The sequence below is a fragment of the Erigeron canadensis genome, chromosome 4 (assembly GCF_010389155.1).
Source record: "Erigeron canadensis isolate Cc75 chromosome 4, C_canadensis_v1, whole genome shotgun sequence".
NCBI classification, from domain to species: Eukaryota; Viridiplantae; Streptophyta; class Magnoliopsida; order Asterales; family Asteraceae; genus Erigeron; species Erigeron canadensis.
This window is the reverse complement of record NC_057764.1, coordinates 35,419,177-35,435,052: the sequence shown is the minus strand read 5'-3', so window position 1 is coordinate 35,435,052 and position 15,876 is coordinate 35,419,177. Positions and strand designations below refer to the sequence as shown.

Here is a 15,876-nt window from a genome sequence, read left to right as displayed (position 1 = left end):
CTTCTTTTATCTCTCTCATTACCTGTAATTTCTTGTATTTTGTGGGGAAATTGGCCATATGTTGTTTGTGCGTCTTTTATTTGCTTGGTGTTGTTCTGGTCTTCAAACTGCCCTATCTAATGAAAGATAACACGTGTATCAAACTGTGGTCGTCTATACATCTCAAAGTTTTATATAATGCGTCATATGCCCGCATAATGCAGCGACGATGGTGGTGGTGGTGGTGACGGGTTAAGGCAATGGTGGTGACGGGTGGTAGGGGCAGCAATGATGGTGAATGTATTTATTTGAAGGGTTGGGAGGGGGGGTGTTTATGTTGTATATTAGATGTTTAAATTAGTAGAAGAAAGATTTTTTGTAATTTGAGAACATGGGAGAAGTTGATGCTTAGTATAGATAGATTAGATATAGTCATATAGATACGGAGTAACGCACACAAACTCAGTCGGTGTATGGTCAGATAAGAACAATTCCATTGGTTGTTTTGGGTAATGACTAAGTCAAAGAAAGGGCCAAAGGCGTCATAGAAAAGAATGTTAATTACATCTTGGGGTTTGTTAAATACAGCCCTAAGGTGCATAAATTATTTGTACATTTACCATGAAAATTAGGGGTTGGGCTTTTAATATGGAAGGTACAAGTTGTTTTATGCACGTTAAGGCTGTATTTAACATTTCCCTTATATCTTTTATAGGAACTGTGGAGGAGATTAAAGTCCTTAGCGTTTTGGGGTGACCGAGTACAACACAGAGTGGCGATATGGGTGAGGATTCTTCGATCTGGCAGGCCTTATTTGATTTTGGTGTGAACTTGCAAGCATGTTTCTATCGGTGGTTCACTTAGGTGGTGTAATATTGCTTATGCTGTTTGTATGGCGGTACATAGGTGGTGGATTTGGTTAATTGTCTAGCCACTTGCCGGTTTTTTAATGTTTAATGCCACGATTCTTTGTAGGCCACTAAAGAACTACATTGTCCTTGAATCGAATGGTAGCGAGCCTCTAACGAACAGTGTTGAGTATGACGTCCCCCAGCTGATTATAACTTCGAGCATCATTTAAGAAAATCCTATTGTTTCATTCTTGTCATATTGTATGCGGTTGCTGCAACACATAATATGCTAACAATGCTTTGCACCGATTTCTTCTTAGAAAAGCTAACCAGCCAAGCCATGATATTATTCCATTTAGCAGAAAGATGTTGCGTATCTGCTAAGCTTTTCACATGAGACCATACAAGTTCTAATTACTTGCACTAAAAAAAGAGATGCCCGTGCGAGTCTAAAGAACACATTAAGTTTAGGTTAGTTTGCCCACCCACATCCCAAGGTTACATTCTGTCCTGAGTTTTTAGCTTTCCTCTCTGAATCAACCACATAATAAAAACATGTCCGGGGATTGCATTGAGGAAACCAAACAGTCAGCACCCAATCAACCGCATTACCTCTAGTATGAATTAAATCCCAAATAACCGAAGCCTAGAATAGCCGAGGAATGGAATTGGTCTAAAGTCGTTGATGCCAATGGAAGCTAATCATGAGAAGGTTGGTTGATTGATTGATTTGTGCAACTCTAGATGGGTTACATTACTCTACTCGATAGATATATTGTTTACTATGTAGTCTTGCTTTACTATGATATGACGTGTGTCGCAAAATGTTTACTATTAGCTTTGCTTCATATATATGGCTTGTCATATGTATACTTGAATATGACATGCAGTCACATTATTTGTATTCAAAAGTTTTTTTATGTTGGTATAAATGGGTCTCATTATCCAAAAAATAAAAGATGGTCGGCTATTTATTGAATACCCCTTAGTTCTTATGATATGAATTGAAACAAGACTTAAGCAGATGACGAGATTTAAATGATTTGATTAGATTTGATTTGTTGGGTTTGATCAGATAAAAAAGAGATAAATGGTAGTTGAAAAGATGAATATATACTCATGTGCAATGCGCCTGGCTAACTTAAAGGTTTTTTTAACAACCGTTAGAGGTGTGGACTTAAACTGTTCGACAGGATTTCAATATGAGAATCAAAATACATAATTTCAGAACGATAGAGATGAAATTGAAATCTTAGGAAAACTCCGACGACTAAAATTGTAATTATATCCGAAATATATAGATATGGAAGTGATAATTGTATCACAATTTAATATATCTACAACTATGTAGATATTTCATGGCATTTTATAGAAGTATTCAATGCACAATGACGGTAGATTTACCAAATCATGTGATACGAATATCATTTCTCATATAGATAGCTATATCTTGTTTAGGACTTCAATTACTTGAGGAATAATGATCATCAACCAGAGAGAGAAAAGATCCTTTTGAAGCCCATTTACGCACACCTTTTTAGGGTTTATCAATATTTCCTTTCCTATTTGTGTGGTTTCTTTCTCACAGCCATCACGGCATCAAAAAAAATATAAGGAATGTACAAAACCACAGCACGGATTTCACAGCCATCACGACATCAAAAATATAAGGAATGTACAAAACCACAGCACGGATCTAAATGTAGTAACTACGTCAAAACATGTCAGGCTCTAGACTAAGCGTCGTGAACAGCTCTAAGAAGACCAAGCGTTCTTCCTTGTAGCATAAACACGGTATGCAGCTACCACTGCAACGATGAGAACATACATATAACCCGAAATGAGATATCAAGATCATACCCATCTTTATACATGGATTATTCAGTCTACTTTAACATTCATAGTATTAAGAGCTTTTGTTCCATAATATGCTTATTAACATATATTAAAGATTACATTAGTATACACAGAAAAGAGCTACAATACATTGATCTGGAAAAACAGAGGCATCAATTTCAGCCCAGATACTTAATGAGTCCCGCACCTGCCTCTGCGGATTTGGGTACTGTTGTATCCTTATGAATGAACCCCTTTGGGTAGTGTTTTGTTTCAAATGAGCCATAAACAAATTAATAAGCTAAACTGAACTGGTCAACATATCAAAAGTTGCCAAAAATATATTTGTAATGCTTACAACCCCTTAAACCGCTTTATCCAACACAATGTAGTATTTAAAAATGGACAGAAAGTGGCAGATCAACAATACCTGAAACAACCATTACGTAATAGTTAATAAGCCTGTGATCCTGTTTTCGAGTTTTGCCTCTGCTTCTGTTTTGGGAATGCTCAAATGAGGGTGTTCTGCTACTCTCACAATTCTCCTGAATACGCCATTCAAGTCTCCCAATTTTGTGCTAATATGTATAGGAGCCTCAACCCCCATATCTTGGCTCACCTACATATATGAATATTCAAAGTTATCAATAGTATGTCACTTAGAATGTAGATCGAGAAATAATATCATGATGAGTAAAAATTATGCTTTTTATAGTTCACAACTGACAAGAACATATTATTTAAAGTTATATTAAAAGATGTTTGGTTTGATTCTTTGTACATATTTCCATTATTAACTAAAAATATGTATACCCTTGCTGAATCTTGTATGGCAGTCGGGTATGGTTCAAGGTCATCCTTAGCAGCAACAATGAGGCAAGGAACCTTATATCCCGTAGACTCCCCATGACTTGCAACTTGAACAAGCAATTCTGTTGCTCTTAACCATGAAGGCTTGTTTAATCTGGATGGCAGATAAATATAAGCAGGTAGAAGCACATAAGTTAAAAGAATTCCGGTTACCATAATCTAAAGAACCGGCCACAAATCCAAAACTTATAACGGGTAAAAGGGGTTGAAAGCTGCCTAGAGTGTACTTTAAATGGATAAAACCTCTTAAAATCAATAAATTTACAAAAAATAAAATAAAATCATTGTAATTGTACTTACACTCCGATTATTTACAAAAAGAACAACATTTATGGTTGAAATTATTTTGGATCCACCCCTTAACTCTCTTTGGCTAGTTACCACCCCTACAAATAAGGATTTGCAAACCAAAATTCAAAATAAGGGAATAACAGAGACTTAGCAAGTTAGGTCAACTGGCAAGTATTTTCAGGTTACCTGTCATAAACAAATACTGCTATGTCACATGCTGCCAGGGCATCCTTGTGAATCAGCAAACTCTCAATCCTATCTTCAGGTATCTCTCGTAAAATCAAAGTTTTCTTTGTTCCCTGTAAGGATGAGCCGGGATAAGGATATTGACACAGCTAATAAGAAAAGAATTCAATGAAGGCACAAATTTAAATGAACGACATGCCTTGTATACATAGCTTGAGGTAGTTAAGTGTACATCAACTTGTACATTCATGAACATTAGTATCTTTTTTTAGAAAGGTGGGAAGGGTTCATAAGGGTCAATATTCTATATAGTTATAAGAAATGGCCTCGGCATCTTTTCTGTTAACGCACATATTACACGAATCATACTTCTCTCTCTCTCTCTCTCTCTCTTATATATATATATGTACGTTACTTTCCCCAACAAACACAACCAAAATACAAACCATCCACATAGTTGGCACAAATATCATTTTCCGAAGCCTGCTACAAATTATATTATTTAAGTCAGTTTTCATTTCTCCTCGAAATGATATTAATCTTGATATTTTTAATGAACAATGTAGCAAAAACAGTAATTAATAGAATGAAGGGAAGCTAGAATAGAGAAAATGGAGAAAGTATATTCATTGATGATGAGATTTTGTTTTTAGAAAGAGAATAAAGAGAAGGATGATTCACTGTTATTCGTTGGGGTATGAATTTGGTGAAAGAAACCAAAATTAATTCAAAGTCTAGGACTGTGGGGGCAGTGGGTGTTATATTCCAAACAAGGATCAAAACAAGTGATTTGCTGCAGTAGTACCTTGTGTTAGATTTGTTGTAGTCCTCAAATGCACAACCTCATTAGAGATATGCAATTAGAGCATCTCCAACGTTAAACCTATTTGTAGGTTTATAAATTAGACATGTTTTACGATCCCACATCCGCCAAGTATGGGATTAGTTGGTGGTTTATAAGCCTAAGTTTCCCTTCCTCCTTTGAGCTAGCTTTTGGGAGCGAGTTCTACACCTAATTTATGGCTTGATGCAAGACTACTATGGGATGGGTTCATATCAATCATTCAATAGGTTTCAAAGCCAGCCCTATCTTTCGAGATTCCAATACTCGGAGTGGTGTACAAAGTGGTGGTCTGGACCCGTAAAAAAGGGTGTCAACCGTGAACAACATAGTTGGGACCAATGAGCTCCAACATAGCCATGACCAACGAGCTTAGAGTGGTGGCTTGGACCCAAAAGAAGAAGGGTGCCAACCGTGACCAAGGAGGATGTTGGCTCTTCAAAAGGTTGGGTATTGTGACGATCCCACATCCGCCAAGTATGGGATTGGTTGGTGGTTTGTAAGACTAAGGCCCCGTTTCTTTTTTTAGTCATTAAGTGCTTAGTGTATTAAGTGGTTGAATGTATAAATAATGTTTATATGTATTAAGTGAAAAATAGGTAATTGACGATTATTTTTGTTTATTAAATCAAAAAAGAAACATGAAATTTGACATAACGGCCTAAGTGTCCCTTCCTCCTTTGAGCTAGCTTTTGGGAGTGAGTTTTATACCTAACTTATGGCTTGATGCAAGGCTATTATAGGATGGGTTTGTATCAACATGTCACCAACTTTTACATCATTGAAAGTATGTCTACATCCACTATAAATAAACCCTATAAAACTTTGTGAATGAACTATGCATTAAATTATTAAAAGGTTCAATAAACCATGTCATCATGAACCTCATCTCATTATGGAAGTTTGGTTCATAAAGCATTTCAATTCCTTATAAACCTTTTCATGAACCTATCATTGTCAAATGCTCGTAGTTACTATCATTGGCAGATCTAGAATTCCAAATGAAGTAGGACCTTAGCCTTAGACTCGATGATATTGTTTAGGCAGAAAGAATAGAAACTGAAACGGGTCGGAACAACACATTGGATCAAAAGAGCTAAACAAAAATTAACAACTTATAAATCATGAATGCCAATAACTCGTGACTAGCCCCCTCTCCGAGTCGTGAATTTCCCAACCTTGCATGTGTACATTTAACTTTGCAATGATATATATATATGGGAATATGTTAGCTACTCCTAGGTGCAGCCGATTAACTACTCCAACTACTCCAATTCATCTAAAGCCCATCCTCATTAGCGCCTATAGATTGCTTTGTTTTATTTCTTTAAAAGTTCTCTTTCTATATATAGCTCTATATCTCTATACTTGACTCAATCAATTAAATATTTTTGAATCACCATAAATCTCTTCTCGTTACTTTGTTGCTTTCTCGCTTATTATACTGGATCCAATTTTGTACTTTGCTTCCAGCAAAAAAATTAATATTACAATCCTGTATACTTGAAGATCGATTAAGACCCATTAATCGAAATTATTTTGTTTTTATTTAAATCCTAGTCATTATGAAGCCAATTTACATATGAGGCAGTTTTACATTTAGGAATTTCAATTAAAATCAATCAATTATGTTGGTGGTTTTTTTATAAAGGGTGAATGATACAGTAAATCATTAAAGAGAGTTGTGTTTTTGTTATCATAATACGAAGATAATACGAGAATTCAATCTTATTATGCTTTTTATATTAGAATATGAAAAGTCAATTGTGAATCAATGGTGTTTTGAAATTAATGTAAACAAAATAAGAGTTGACGGTTTACAAAAGTCACATCGATCAAGCCCGTTTTTTAGTTTCTCATTTAAGCCAAATTTTATGTTTTTAACCCTAAGTGCAGCCAGTAAGCTACGGGTGGGAGCAGCCATATTAAGCCCTATATATAATTTACTCTTGATTTTAAAACCAATAATATGATACATCAGTTGGTCAGGTAGCTTTATGTGAAGTTTTTGAGTTGGACTAGGCGGGGGTTCAAATCCCTTTACCAGCCCAACATCCTTTAATTCTAAAATACCCCTTGTCATCACTTTGATATTTTTTTAGTTTGTAACTTTTATTGTTTTATTAATACAAGTGCAATAAACATTAACATAGACGTATAAATAAATGTCCATATAATATTAGATTGTTAAAACACTTATAAGAGGTATAAATGCAATCCCAAACTTGTCACGTTACTCATGGCTCCAAGTAAAGCTTTACATGTCAATTGATTTTGGCCCTCCCCAAGAAAACAATCAAGTTCCGCCACTCACATTAAGTTTTAATAAACACCTTTCATTTACATTGCGTTTTATTAGAATAAAATACATACTTATACTTTAATACTTTTATCAAAAAGCATGTTAACATATAAGATATATATTACTCATTATGTTTTATCAGTTTTTTGTTTAATTGTCATTGTGTTACAAGTTCTAGACTTCTAGTTAAGATTCGAATCTCGCAGGTGGAGGTGGCAAGACAAGTAAACCTGGTTACCCTGGAAAGTGTTTTGTACAAACTTTCTAACTTTGTTATAAGAAATTAGTGTCAAAGATGATGTTATTTCCATTAAAATCGAATTTTTTATAATAAGTTGATGAACTAGCTTTATGCATGACAACAAAAAGCACCTAAGGTAACTTTCTGACCCGTTCAATCCATTTCCTTTATAGCTTTTTGTTTATTGTACTCGTATGACATGTTAGAGATAAAAAGCATAAAGGTTTTCAACCAGCCTATAAGCATACGGGTCAGCGTTCTCACTACTAATATGTAAAAGCAAAACAGCTTATAAATTCATGGAGGTCATCAAGCAGTATAACATGATGCTATAAAATGTACTTACGTCAGGCTGATCAACAACATTAACTGCACATCGCTCCTCTGTAGTTGGTGTGTAAGTTTCAGAAAATGGGCTGCAGTTCAAACAATAAAAGGAAGATGTCATGATAACTATTAGTAACTAGACATAAAGCTATAATAGGTAAAATGGTCTTGAACAAAACCGCACAAATTTTCAACAGTCATGCAAATGGTGGTTTTGTACGCCCCAAAATTAAGGATCTAGTTTAGCGAAAGACCTTCCAACAAAAGACTGCAACAACGAGGACTTTCCCGCAAACTTAGGCCCAAAAACAAAGCACTGGAAGACATTTCGGTCAGACTGTTGCTTCTTGCGGTCAACAAGTCTGCTCTGGGTAACTCTTACTGCAGAAGAAGGATCACCAGAATATCCAAGGTATATGAGGTTCTTCATACTAAGGACTGGGTTTTGATGTGTCATAAGACCCCACTGCATCCCACAAATATATTTCAGCAGAAATTAAAAATCTCGTGTGATGCAAAAATCAAAACCTATGAACCTTCAACTTAGACTAATAACAACATGGTATATACTCCTCTCATTCCACGGATATAGCAATGTTTGTATACATCATTTTAATATGATAATATTAACAAATAAAGAAACTCATGAAGACAATTGTAAGTATACCTGGGCCAAAAATCCATCCACTGAACCCTCCCACCGCATTACCCTGCTCTAAATTAGCATATGAAGCTTCATTCGAGCGACTGGAATGTACAATACCAAGTTCAAACTTTGATGGTGAAAGATATAACAAAGGTGGAACCACATCACTTTGAAGATAGTATATACCTCTCTGGAGCAGTATAGAAATAGTCATCTAACTCCTCTTCATTAAGAGCTCCATCCTGGTTTAAAAAATGAACATATTTTCATTTTCAGTTTCAACATATTGAAACAAATGAAAGCAAATATACAAATCGTTCATTGAAGTTTCAAGAGTGATAGATGGTACAACATACGGAATCCCGGTCAAAAACGAAAAACACCCATCTGAGATGATCCAGAGCTTTACTTGTCAGCTACAAACTCTACAATATGCAGAAACAAACCATGTAAATTAAACTAATTAATACAGGATATGTCATAGCATACCCACTACCCATGAATATACTTAAGTATCTGGTTACATAATAACTTAACACAAGGTATAAAGTAATACATCACAAACCAGATAAGTTACAAAAATATAATCACACAAATATTACCTGCTCAGGAGTTCTTTTAATTGAAGGCAACTGATCAATGGCAAGACTTAAATCATTAGTGTAGCCAAATTTTCTTAGAACAGTCCATATTGTTTCTAGACGGCCTTTTTCAATGAACAATTCGTGTATGAAATAGAAGCCTCTGAATGTCAAGCCATTCTCATTGACTCCATCAAGCAATTTTGCTCGCACATCTTTTTTTACAACAACTAATTCTAAGGGTTCCAATGGAGCATCAAAACATTTGACCTGTTCATAAGTAAACAATTAACAACTTTTGCTCTCATGCTAAAATCATAAATAGTCCAGGAAATAAAAATTAAGAGCCATATACAGAATTTTTAAACAGTGTAATATATAACTACATGAATTGGTCAATCTGAGTAAAGTTTATCATTCACAAGTCAAACAAGCAAAATAATAAATGAACTAAACTTAATAAGGAATTCAACAAATGAATCAAAAGTTACCCAAACCTAAAAAAGAACTTCATATACGTCATAACCTTTATAAATATATATATAACATACATAAGTGCTGAAATATAACCATGACTATTAGACTATAAATGGAAACCTGGAAATCATTGAGCTCTCGATCACTTAGAGCGCCATCTCTATCTTTATCACAGAGAATAAAAATTCTCATCAAAGCCCCGACAAATAGCGGTTTCAATGTTTCTGTCTCACGGACATAAAGTGGGGCTATTGGATAGAGTATCACCTTTTGGGAAAAGCGAAAAACCTTTGGGATCTGAAAAGAAAAAAAAAAAAAAAAAAAACGAATAAACAAATAAGCAAATCAGAAGTATGCAAGTGTAGCTAGAATGCTACATTTCTTATGAAACATGGTACCAAAACACAAAAATGTAAATGCGCAAACAAAGCTCAAATATTAAAATAGGACATCACCTGAATATGTTTGTATGCAGAACATTCGATCCACGTTTCGATTTCCCGAAACTCTCCTAGCATACATGAGATCGCGCTGTCGAAATTATCTGCTTGCTCATCCTTTAGATCAACCTTACAACCCACCACTATGACAGGAACCTTTACCTGCCCATGTATTAATTGAACATCTTATTTACTAAACATCTGACATAGAAAAAAAAATTTTGGTTGATTATTCAATTGTGGATTCAAGGCCACATTTGAATATAATCAAATGTGGATCCAAGGCCATCGGCAGATACTCTAGGAGCAAGTACAGATAAAGCCTTTGATGGTTAAAAATTGGTTGATTATTCAGTTGACGGGAAAACTTATGATAAAGTGTCTTAGAGGCCGTGATGGACTAGTTTTAGGGTCAAAATCATGAAAAAGGGTGATACTCATACTAAAAAAAGGGAATTAAAGTAAACAGCATATTTTCCGTCTTGGTTTTAAAAATTGCGCTTTAAACAGTGTTCCCAAGCGCTAGCTTAAACGCTTTATTGTACATTAAGCGTAGGGCGTACATAAAGCGTGCGATTTTTAGCGCTTTTTCAATAAGCGCTGGGCGCTAAAAAGCGTAGGATTTTTGTAAAAAAGCGTTCTGATTTTTGTTATATAAGGCTTTAGTAAATATGGAGTGTGAAATAGCCCCAGAAGTTTAGGTCCATTTAGTAATTAATTGGGTCTAGTACTCTAAAAGATTAGGGCAGCATTGATAAAGGTGGGAACAATAAGGGCGGAAAAGATAAGGTCGGAGAACCTATTGGGGGTTTTTAACCTAATTGAAGGTACAAACAACCATTATCTCTTTATTCATCTCCTTGCTGCTGTAAAAAGTGAAGATAAAAGTGAGTAGGGCTCTTAGTTTAACCTTAGAACCTTTAAGCAACCTACTTTTGAATACCTACCTGGCTATCTTTTGTGATTTTTAGTTTCTAGCTGCCTTTGTTACATAAAAGAGTTTTTGATATATATATATATATAGAGAGAGAGAGAGAGGGTAAGGTTTACGTGGCTGTTATACACCCAAGCTTGGGTGTAGAACCCCTCACATCTTGTTTTTTTAATCCATAAAATTCATGGGGGGGGGGGGGGGGGGGGGGTGCAAGCATTTACATATATATTAAAAAATTAGTATGTGATGGGTTCTACACTCAAGCTTGGGTGTATAATAGCCACATACTCAATTTTCTCATATATATGGCATTGATGGTATTTTATATTATAACGGTGTTTAAGTATTATTTATGTGTTATAAATACTATCTATACTTCATATTAAAAAGAATAGCCCCCATGTTGAAAGTTACATGGGGGAAAATATCTAAACTACCCACCATAAAAAAAAAAACTCTCCCCTTTCATTCGTAGTCGTTCATCCACACGCAACTCTCTCTATCTTTCTTTATTTCTTTTTCTTTTTTTCATTTGCACCCCGTTAATGGTATCCGCTGCAAAGCGCGGGTACCATGCTAGTATATATATATATATTATAATTTATAGTATTTTTATAAAAGTGTGTGCTTCGCGTACGAAAATCTCGCTGCTTTTCCGCTTAGCGCTTTACGCTTCGGAAATGGACCTTATCGCTTTTAGCCGCTTAGCGCTTTTTAAAACCAAGTTTTCCTATACAGAGTTTAAGGATGTGCATGGTCCGGATTCGTTCAGTTTTTTTTTAAAAAAAAAAAACGTCGAGTTCAGTTTTTGCTCGTCTTGGTTTTTGGGCTGGTTTCGTTCGATTTCAGTTTTTCCGTTTGGTTTGAAAAGTAGCTTATAAAGTTAGTGTTAAGAACTTTCACTTGTTAAGCAATGAATACAAACAAACACAAAATTTTAATTAATTTACAAAAGGAAATAAAGCATACCTCCCATCGTCGAAGTTCGGTAAGCCAGTAACTACTCAAATGATTAATGGACATTAAATTATCACACGCGTATGTTAGAATAACGGCATCAGCCCTCTTCAGTTCATCATTGAGTTTCACTTTATTCTCCAAACTAATATAACAAAAATAATTAAACTTTCACATATAACAAAATCCGAATATATATATATAGAGGGTACGGAGTATGAGGCTGTTTGATACCCAACTTGGGTGTAGAACCCCTCACATCTTGTTTTTTTAATCAATTAAAAGCATGGGGCCCAAATATTTATATATATATATATATATATATATATTAAAATATTGGTATGTGTGAGGTTCTATAGCAAGCTTGGGTATATAAATGTTTGGGCCCCATGCTTTTCATGGATTAAAAAAAGAGGGGTTCTATACCCAAACTTGGATATCTAATAGTCATATACTCCATTTTCTCTATATTAAAAAAAGAGGGGTTCTACACCCAAGTTTGGATATTAGATATCCAAGCAGATATCCAAGCTGGAGTGTAGAACCCCACGTACCAATATTTTAATATATTTTAATATATATAAATGCTTGGGGCCATGATTTTTATGAATTAAAAAAACAAGATATGAGGGGTTCTACACCCAAGTTGGATATCTAACAGCCACATACTCCATACCCTCATATATATATATATATATATATAACGAAACAGTGTCGTACCTACCTAGAAGAAGTATCAATAACAGTAACCGGAACACGTTCACGAAATATATTATCTGGCAATATAGTCGGCCGCAACACCGGCGGAACATTGGTCGTGAAAAATTCAGCTGCAGCGGCGTTAATCAAGCTGGATTTGCCGGTGCCAGGGTCACCAGCGACCACGATGCGAACGCCGGCCGCCATGGTGGTATCTTTGGTAGTAGATGAAGAAAGTGCTACCGCTGCCATTGACATAGAATCTACAGAACCCCTCATTATTAACTCAATAATAATTGCGAAACCTTTTTGTTGTTCGGTGACGGAACAATAAGCATGCTTTTTTTCAGATTATTTCTTAAAAATAATAATAAAAAAAAGTAAATTTGAGTCAACTTTCAATTCGGCTTTTATGATTTTTTAAAAAAAAATAATTTTCCGATTTAATTTTGTTATACTAAACTATCTGTATAAAAAAAAAAATTGTCATAATATTTATATGATGTACGGTAATTTATATATATATTGGTTCTCCTTAATATATGAGATGTAAGTCCAGATCAAAAGTTGGGTGATAATTCTCGAGTCAAATTATGCCTTATAATTTCTTATTTTTTCGTTTAAGCAAATTCATAGATAAACAAACAACCACACTAAACTTTAATTTGAAATGTAATCATAATAGATAGAATTGTAAATTTAATAAGAACATAGTTCAAAGTAGAATCAAAACTAACACTAATACTAATATTATTCAAAATAATCAAAATATGTCTTTGGCCTCTTTATTTTAACGATTAATTCTTCTCAATTTTTACTTTAATGTGGTTGCAAGCTGATGATGTCACTTTTCATCTCTTGGTGCCTCAACATCAATAACAGAACGTATGCATCTCAATTTGCTACTTTCAGCCGACAAATTCTTTGGGAGTGTATCGTCATGTTCATCAAGAGTAATCAAGTCCTTGACGAATTAAAAGTGGAAAACAATAACAATGATTATAACCCAACTGTCGCTGGATTATATCACCAAACTCATCCAGAATTGTATCCCATAAAGTGCAATCAATAGAATGCCCACTAGAAAATAAAACTGTTAATACATGTAAGGATATGACGGAATTGTTGTGCAACATGTATATAAGTTAACGAAGTGTAACCATATATGATTGTTTACTAAATCATGTATAGTAATTATCTTAAATCATGTCATAATGTTGCGAACATTGACCACATCTCCAATTATGTCTACCTATTTAACCATAACAATTTCAATTATTTAAAAGTTGGACAACAAAATAATAATTAAATCTAACTATATATATAAGCGTACCTATAATTTGGTTATCATGTAGTGTCTCAAAAGTCACAAACTTGAAACCATATGTTGATCCGATGTCATCATCAATATCTTTGACTGTTGTGACGGAAAGAAATTTATTTTGCAGTCATGTTCAACATATCTAAATATGCTTTGATTTTTTTGTACCATGAAATACCCAAGAAGCAAAAAGTGACATCCTCCCAAAGCTTATCTCGAATTTTTGGGATAATTCCTTCCTAATGGATCGTTGATTCTGTCAAAAATAATACAACATAAAATAAGTAATACCCCGTGATAAACTTTTACACATCAACTATATGGTTATAAAAATATGTGATGTGAACCTTTTATCAACAAAGATAATTTGAAGTGTTTGGGGCTACAATGGATTGAAAAAAAGGTGTTTCTCACCTTCGAATTTTGCGTAGACAAATAAAAGTATTAATTGCTTTGAGAGTGATATCCTTTACCAACATGTCGTAGTAGCCATGATATTTTTGGTAACAATTCGGTAACAAATATTATAACATGTAGTAACAAAACTATACTAATAATAAACTCAATCATAATCATATGAATATATACTACACGCTTATCCTGCAATTTTTTCAAAAACATAAAAGTGGTAATGATCAACAATCATTAACTTTGTTCAATATAGTATACTAGTAATAAATCAAATCATAATCATATGCAATAATATTTTTTAAAACCTATAATTATCATTAACTTGAAATTCCAATGTAATTTAACATCAAACATATAAGTATATGGTTAATAGTATATTCAAAAACAATCAATACATATTAAAAACAATGAAACAACATAATTCAATTAGTTTACCGTTGGATGAAGTGATGATTGTTTTATCCCTTTAAAAGTGTATCAAAATTGATCGTAAACGTGATCCTCTTGCAAGCGTTGTAAGAATCTATATATAGGATATTAATATTGTTACTAATCATTGATATAAATAAAACTAAATGGGTTGGATCATTGGTTAGAGCCCTTGTATCTGGAAACAGAGGTCATTGGTAAAATAAAGCAAATATTAAAGTAAAACAAATAAAACAAAAGGTTTTTCTTTACTGAACATCACCGTGCATCATGAAAATCATCGTGCATCAATTTGTTTCGTGAATCTTCGTGTATCAATTTAACCATGATAAAAGGGTCAAGATCTTGTCTTATTTATTTTACTTTAATACTTGTTTTACAATACTCAACCCCTATAAAAGAAATACCATTTGATTTTTATAAGTGTTAGAAAAATATGTAATATTTTATTTAACACCCTTTAAAATATTTTCACATACACAATTTATTTAAAATTAATGATTATCCTTCACTATCAATCATTTATCTTTTAAAATAAATTAATCAGCTCTTTTATATCAATTATCTCTGTACAAATCTATTAACCCTTTTATATCAATTATCATTTAAGCCTCCATCACTATGACGACCCAACCCTGTATTTGTACGAGTATGATAGCCAATAGTTTTAAAAAGGGATTATTATTTTAGAATGTAAACAACTATACACGAATAGTTATAGTGTGTATCATCACATGTATTCTATATAATAAACTTTCAGATCTTGTGTATTCCACATATCCAAGTATATGTGGCAACCATATAAACTGCCACTTGTCAAGTTTCGATTAGTCGAATACATACAATGCACAAAATTTGAAAGTTCATTACATACAATGTACAAGATTGAAGTTCGATACACACTAATTCTTGTAAAGTTGTTTACATTATGGGGTACTAATCCCTTTTAAAAAATCATTAAGCTAATACAGTACGAGTAATATTTATAAGGATTTACCATTTCCCCACACCTAGGGCTGTCAATGGGTTTGGGTTCGGGTTGGCAGGTTGGTGGGTTGAAAAACTCCGACCCTAACCCAACCCACTAAAAGTTTCAGGTCCAAAATTTCAACCCTGACCCACAACCCCCTGACCTACAACCCGCTAACCCGTTAACCCATGACCCAACCCATGTGACCTGATAAGCAAATATATATAAATATAAAATGGAATAAGTCAACCAATATAAAGCTTTATCATTGATGGTATAAGTTTAAA

General features: G+C 33.9%; 1 pseudogene; it reads right to left on the bottom strand.

Moving 5' to 3' along the window:
• Positions 1-2,710: 2,710 nt before the first annotated feature.
• Positions 2,711-12,781, bottom strand: LOC122598049 (annotated as a pseudogene).
• Positions 12,782-15,876: the final 3,095 nt, after the last annotated feature.